This window comes from Camelina sativa, chromosome 20 (genome assembly GCF_000633955.1).
Source record: "Camelina sativa cultivar DH55 chromosome 20, Cs, whole genome shotgun sequence".
Taxonomy (NCBI): domain Eukaryota; kingdom Viridiplantae; phylum Streptophyta; class Magnoliopsida; order Brassicales; family Brassicaceae; genus Camelina; species Camelina sativa.
In genome coordinates this window covers 25318598-25325913 of record NC_025704.1, presented here as the reverse complement: position 1 = coordinate 25325913, position 7316 = coordinate 25318598, and the positions used below count along the sequence as shown (strand labels likewise).

General features: G+C 44.4%; 1 pseudogene; it reads left to right on the top strand.

Annotated features, from left to right (window-relative positions):
* The window catches only part of LOC109131249, a 19681-nt pseudogene that overhangs the window by 5653 nt on the left and 6712 nt on the right, over window positions 1–7316 (top strand).

Sequence of the window (7316 nt, the reverse complement as noted above, 5' to 3'; positions counted from 1 at the left end):
AGTCTTATTTGTAGAGTCTTTTTGGTATTTTAGAGCCTTTTGAGTCTTTATAAGATTTAGCATGGATGGGAGCATAATGGAGCTAAATAGGAAGATTTGGAGCTTAATCAAGCATTGAGGCTGAGCTGCAGAAGTTGAGAGACGAATTCAGAATCCAGCATCGATCGACACACTGATAGCATCGATCAATGCTAGGCCAAATACGAAATCGGAAGTTTTCCTCACAAGTTTTTAAGATTTACAAAGTTGCCCCAAAGTTTTCCATATTTGCATCACTAGTCCCTAGACGTGTTTAGGAATATAAATAGGATTTTAATGGTTATTGTTTAGACCTAAGCTTTATTTTTCCCTGCAACTTTTGAGAGCAAAACCCTAAGAGATTTTTAGAGAGCTTTTGGAGAGAAGAATCAAAACTCCTTCAGAGAAGATTCAAAACTGCTTTTCTTCTTCTTTTAATCTCTTAATGCTATCTATTTTATTTATGACTTGTGTTCTTACAATTATGTCTGAGTAGATCTGCTTTTTAGGTTTAGGGTTTCTCATTAGGGATTTCATGGATTGTTAGATTGATTAATTGTTTAGGATTCATTATCTTTCTTGCTCTTCACCATAGGTTGTTCTTAATGCTAGATCTTTGATTAGTCATCTGGATTTAGATCTTAGGATTATTGATTGATATGAGAATATAATTGATTTTCCTGATAAAACATTTGGTGAGCAAAATTACTTTTTGAAAAGAGATTTGAATTAGTGATTTTGTGAACTTATCTAAACCTGATTTTATTGCTGGTTTTTAACTTGAATTTTGCAAAGAGATTTGGATTTTCTGGTTTTAAAACTTAGATAATATTTGCAGTGAGAACTGATTTATTTTATAATTGTATTTAGAGTTTAAGAACGGTGCTTAATTGTTGAATCTTGCTTGTTTAATTAATTGATCTGATTTTCCATAATTACCTGAGAATTTCCCTAGACCTAGCATTTTTAATTCATGAATTTACAACACTTTTTAATTCTGTTTCTGCATTGTTTTTAAATTAATATTTTGATTTAGCATAATTAAAAGATTCATAAGTCTATTGTGTGAACTAGAGTCTCTGTGGATTCGACCCATAGAATATTACAACTGCAAGGCTGTTAGTACCATAGGTATTACAATTTCAGCATATCAGTTTGAATAAAAATTATTATGCTTTCTTTTTTTCTACCATTGATATTTGGATGTTGTAGGAAATTATAATACGCATTGTCTTGTTGTTGACTTTATTGAATTCAGTTCTTGTAAATGGCCAAATCTATGATGTGCTTAAATTTGGTGCCAAGAGAGATGGTCTTACCGATGAATCAAAGGTATTATATTTGAAAATCTTATCTTGGAATTTACTCTGTGAAAATGATTAAATTGTGTAAGTTTTCAAATCATTTTTTAGCCAAAATATTATCATATGATATCCAAGTATATACGCATAAGTATTATTAATTGACTATTCATTTTCCTATAAGATAAGAGATCATAATCCTTGTCACCAAATTTTATTTATTGAGTAAAGAAGTCTTACACACTTGATCTTTCGATAAAACAAATAGGCTTTTGTCGAAGCATGGAAAGCTATGTGTGGTAGTGGTGGGAATCCAAAAACACTCCTTATTCCTTCAAATAAAACATTTTTACTACAACATCTTCTGTTTAAAGGGCCTTGTATATCTCCATCCGTGCAAGTTAAGGTAACCTATCAATATTTTGTTAAAACAAATCACTCTCAACTGACGAAAAAAATAAATCAAATCACTCACAACTTTATGTGAATTTAAATATTTTTCTAAAAAAATTATGTGTAATCATTTATGCAGTTTGATGGAAAGATTGTTGCACCAAGTTGTAACATCCGTGAACCGAAATCCCGGTTTGGGATGTGCATTGATCGATGCAGTAGGAGCATTGGTCGATGCTGGCTCAATTCTGTGCGTTTTGACTTAAGTCAAACGCTGCGTTTTAGGATTAAGGAAAACCCTTAGATGCGAGTTTTGTCTCATTTGTGGTTGTGTGGCCGTTTTTGAGAAATAAAAAGAGAGAAAAAGCTTTGTGAGAGTTCTTGAGCGTTTTTGGGAGATTCTTGGAGGTTGGTGACTTTTCTTGGTGAGATCTGTAGCTGGGATCGTTGTAGGAGCTTCCTAGAGGCTCGTTCTTGCTTGCTAGAGGTTCAGATTCTTCTGTGGCAAAGGTAAGTGCAGGACCATGGCTTATCTAAGCTAGAGAACTCTTTAATCTGCTTGTTGTGTGATGTTAGACTTGTTAGATTGTTGCTATGGACGTTAGGAAGCTTTCTTGTGGATTGGGATCGAGTTTTGTGGTTGTAGGATCGAAGATCCGGCGAGAAGCTTCGGAGGAAAACGATGCTCGACATTGCATCGGTCGATGCACTTTGTGCGTCGGTCGATGCAGATGCGAGGACGGCGCGTAAACTCTAGGGTTTTCGTGTTATGTCGAGCATGTGTCGGTTCATTCATTGGGAGCATCGGTCGATGCAAGTTAACCTTGCATTGGTCGACGCAGATCTTGCGTCGGTCGACGCAACCTCCAGTTGGTGTCGGTCGATGTATGTTGGTGTCGGTCAATGCAGAGTCCTGGTTTGATAATTATTGTTTGCTGATTGTTGTTTGATGGTTAGAGATGACTCTATTTCTTGTGTGTATAGCCCAGTAGATGGGAGGATTGCCTTACTGAGTGTTTATAAAATACTCATGCATTGCAATATGTGTTTGTGGTGCAGGTAAAGGCAAAGTGTGATCGTGGAATCAAGGCAATGAAGAGGAGGATGTTCTAGGGACTCGGTTTTATGTTGTCTGGCATTGCTAGGTTGCTAGAGTTGGGTCATTAGAACATTTCTAGGTTGCTGGTTCTATGATTCCTGTTGTTTTGGATATTGATTATGTTGGAATATGGATATATTTTATTATTGGATTATTATTAAATATTGGTTGGTCATTTCCGCTGTTGAATGTGTTTGTGGTTAGGTGGCTAGTGGGTATGAGACCACTAGTTGTAGTTTATTTTATTTTATTATATTATATTTATTATTTATTGTTTTTTGTTTTTTAAAAAAGGTCAGTCGTTTCATTTTGGTATCAGAGCCCTTACGGTTCTAGGTTTGGGTTCACTAGGTTTCTGTTGTAGATGTTTGGGATTTGCATGCTTTGATTGATTATGTGAGTTAGTCAATTGTGTGTGCCATGGAGTCCTAGAACATCCTCTTCGAGCCGATTGTGTGATTCCACGGTGAGTATATGTTTCCTGTGTTATAATAGAAATTGTTTGCTTAGCCTTCTGTTCATGGTAGTGCAGATGGTTAGAGATGAGGCTGTGGTTGGTCGAGGTCGTGGGCGCGGACGTGGTCGTGGACGCGGACGTGGTCATGGTAGGGGCGGAGTCCCAGTGGTTAGTGAGACTGAGGACCAGAGTGTGACAGCTGAGGGTGTTGGCGAGTCGCAGGATGTTCCGGGGGATTCCGTGAGTGTGGCAGGAGGGGGCGGTATTGATGCTCCAGTGGCCGGTGATGCTAGGGTCCCGGGTGTGGGGGTCCCAGCGGGTGGAGTCCCTGGTGTTGACATTGCGGCTTTGCTAGCACAGTTGTTAGAGCGGTTACCACCTGTGGTACCGGCTCGGGCTCAGGTAGTGCCACCAGTGGTGGCGGAGGAGCGGCAGCCAGTGGTTGCGGATGTGGGAGAGCATGGACGTTATTTGGCTATGCTCAAGGAGATGAAGGGTCTGTTCACTGAGAGGTTTTTGGGTGGTACAGATCCTACAGCTGCGGATGCTTGGAGGACGAGTGTGGAACGTAACTTCCATACTCTGAGATGTCCTGTGGAGTTTTGGGTGGACATAGGGGTCTACTTTTTGGGTGGTGATGCTGAGTTGTGGTGGAGATCCGTGGTTGCTAGGAGGGTGCAGAGGGAGATGACTTGGGCTGACTTCGTCTTGGAGTTCAACCGCAAGTATTTTCCTAGGGAGGCATTGGACCGGTTGGAGGTGCAGTTCCTTCAGATATCTCAGGGGACGCGGTCAGTGCGGGAGCTGGACTTGGAGTTCAGTCGACTTCTATGTTATGGGGGTCGGGCCATGGAGTCTGAGGAGGCTCAGGTCAGGAGGTTCATGAGAGCTCTACGGGATGATTTGAGAGTTCATTGTAGAGGGAGGTACTATGCTACGCGTGCAGAGCTGGTTGAGACTGCAGCAGAGATTGAGGAGGATATCCGGGCACAGTCAGTGTCGGTTACTCCAGCAGTTCAGCCTAGTAAGGCTCAGCAGCAGGGTGGTTCTAGCAGGGGCGGTAGGCATGCTCAGGGAACCAAGAGGAAGTGGGAGGCTACGCAGAAGCCGAGTGGTGCAGGTTGCTTCGGTTGTGGGAGCAGAGATCACAGGGTTGCTAGTTGTCCCAAGAGGAGTGTTCCGTCGACAGGACCTCGGGTATGTTATCACTGTAGGGAGACAGGGCACATCAGGCCTTTTTGTCCCAAGTTGCAGCCGGCAGCCGTGGCAGCGTTGCAGCAGGTGCAGCCTGGTGGTCAGCAGGTGGCACGGATTGAGCAGGGGCCTCGGGTTTACACGACAGCTGAGACTGGTGGAACCAGTGCCGGGGCGATCACAGGGACCTTGTTGGTGGGCGGGTTTAAGTCCCACGTTATGTTTGATTCTGGAGCTTCTCATAGCTTCATTACTCCGAAGTGTGCAGAGTGTGCGGGGATCAGTGGGGATCCTGGAGAGCGTGCAGGAGTTGTCAGGGTTGCGGGAGGTGAGTTCCTGAGAGTGATTGGACGGGCTAGAGGAATTGTTATTCAGATCGCAGGGGAGTCGTGGCCAGCGGATTTGCTTATCAGTCTAGTGGAGCTATATGATGTTATTCTCGGGATGGATTGGTTGCATCGGCATAGGGTGCATTTGGATTGCCATCGGGGTAGAGTGGAGTTTGAGCGTTCAGGAGGGAAAGTTGGTTTTTCAGGGTATTAGACCGACTTCGGGGAGTCTCGTGATCTCAGCCATTCAGGCTGGGAAGATGATCGAGAAGGGCCGTGAGGCTTATTTGGTTACTATATCTATGCCAGAGTCAGTGGGGAAGTCTACGGTGAGCGGTATCCCGGTAGTGGAAGAGTTCAAGGATGTGTTTCAGTCTTTGCAGGGATTACCACCATCCCGGTCGGATCCTTTTACCATTGAACTGGAAGCAGGGACGATGCCGTTATCCAAGGCTCCTTACAGGATGGCTCCAGCAGAGATGGCAGAGCTGAAGAAGCAGCTAGAGGATTTATTGAGTAAGGGATTCATCCGCCCTAGTGTATCACCGTGGGGAGCACCGGTGTTGTTTGTGAAGAAAAAGGATAGGAGTTTCAGATTGTGCATTGATTATCGGGGTTTGAACCGGATCACTGTGAAGAACAAGCACCCTCTTCCTAGGATGGATGAGTTGTTGGATCAGTTGAGGGGTGCTACTTGGTTCTCTAAGGTAGATCTAGCGTCGGGTTATCATCAGATACCGATAGATGAGGCAGATGTGAGGAAGACTGCTTTTCGGACGAGGTATAGGCACTATGAGTTTGTGGTGATGCCTTTCGGGTTGACCAACGCGCCAGCAGCGTTTATGAGATTGATGAACAGTGTGTTTTAGGAGTTTATGGATGTGTCTATCATCATTTTCATCGACGATATCCTGGTTTATTCTAAGAGTCCTGAAGAGCATGCAGTGCATTTGAGGGCAGTTATGGAGAAGCTGCGGGAGCAGAAGTTGTTTCCTAAGTTGAGCAAGTGCAGTTTTTGGCAGCGTGAGATGGGCTTTCTGGGTCACATTGTTTCTGCTGAGGGGGTTTCAGTAGATCCAGAGAAGATCAGGCTATCAGGGATTGGCCTAGACCGCAGAATGCCAACGAGATCAGAAGTTTCCTTGGATTGGTAGGTTACTACAGGAGATTTGTGCAGGGGTTTGCAAGCAGAGCACGTCCTATGACTAAGTTGACGGGGAAGGATGTTCCTTTTGTCTGGTCAGAGGAATGTGAGGAAGGCTTTGCAAGCCTGAAGGAGATGTTGACCACTGCGCCAGTGTTGGCTTTGCCTGAGCAGGGAGAACCCTATGTGGTTTATACAGATGCATCTAGAGGTTGTTTGGGGTGTGTTCTGATGCAGCATGGGAAGGTGATTGCCTATGATTCGCGGCAGTTGCGGGTGCATGAAGGCAACTATCCTACTCATGATTTGGAGATGGGTGCTGTAGTTTTTGCCTTGAAGATTTGGAGATCTTATCTTTATGGTGCAAAGGTACAGGTGTTCAAAGATCATAAGAGCCTAAAGTATATATTCACTCAGCCTGAGTTGAATTTGAGACAGAGGCGGTGGATGGAGCTTGTGGCGGATTATGATTTGGAGATAGCCTATCATCCTGGTAAGGCTAACACGGTTGCAGATGCTCTGAGTCGGAAGAGGGTAGCTTCGGCTCAGGAGCAGGAGATGGAGTCTCTGGTAGGAGAGATCAGTGCTTTGAGCTTGTGTGCTGTTTCACAGGAACCGTTGGGTTTGGAAGCAGTAGATAGAGCAGATCTTCTGAGTAGGGTGCGGTTGGCTCAGGAGAAGGATTTGGGGCTGGTGAATGCCTCTAAGGATGTGGATTCAGAGTATCAGGTCTCAGATAATGGTACTATCTTGGTGCACGGTCGGGTTTGTGTGCCCAAGGATGAGGAGTTGAGACAGGAGATTCTGAGAGAGGCTCATGCGAGCAAGTTATCCATTCATCCAGGAGCGACTAAGATGTACCGTGACCTAAAGAGGTACTATCATTGGGTCGGGATGAAGAAGGATGTGGCTAGTTGGGTTTCGAGGTGTGATGTGTGTCAGCTAGTGAAGGCTGAGCATCAGGTTCCTGGCGGGTTACTGAAGAGTTTACCCATTCCTGAGTGGAAGTGGGATATGATCACCATGGATTTTGTGGTAGGATTGCCAGTGTCACGGACCTTTGATGCTATTTGGGTCATTGTGGACCGGTTGACTAAGTCAGCACATTTTCTGGCCATTAAGAAGACTGATGGAGCAGCGGTCTTGGCTAAGAAGTATGTGAGGGAGATAGTCAGATTGCATGGGGTTCCAGCGAGCATTGTGTCTGATAGAGATTCTAAGTTCACTTCGGTGTTCTGGAAGGCATTTCAGGCAGAGATGGGCACTAAGTTGCATATGAGTACAGCTTATCATCCCCAGACAGATGGACAGTCTGAGAGGACGATCCAGACGCTGGAGGATTTGCTGAGGATGTGTGTGTTGGATTGGGGTGGCCATTGGG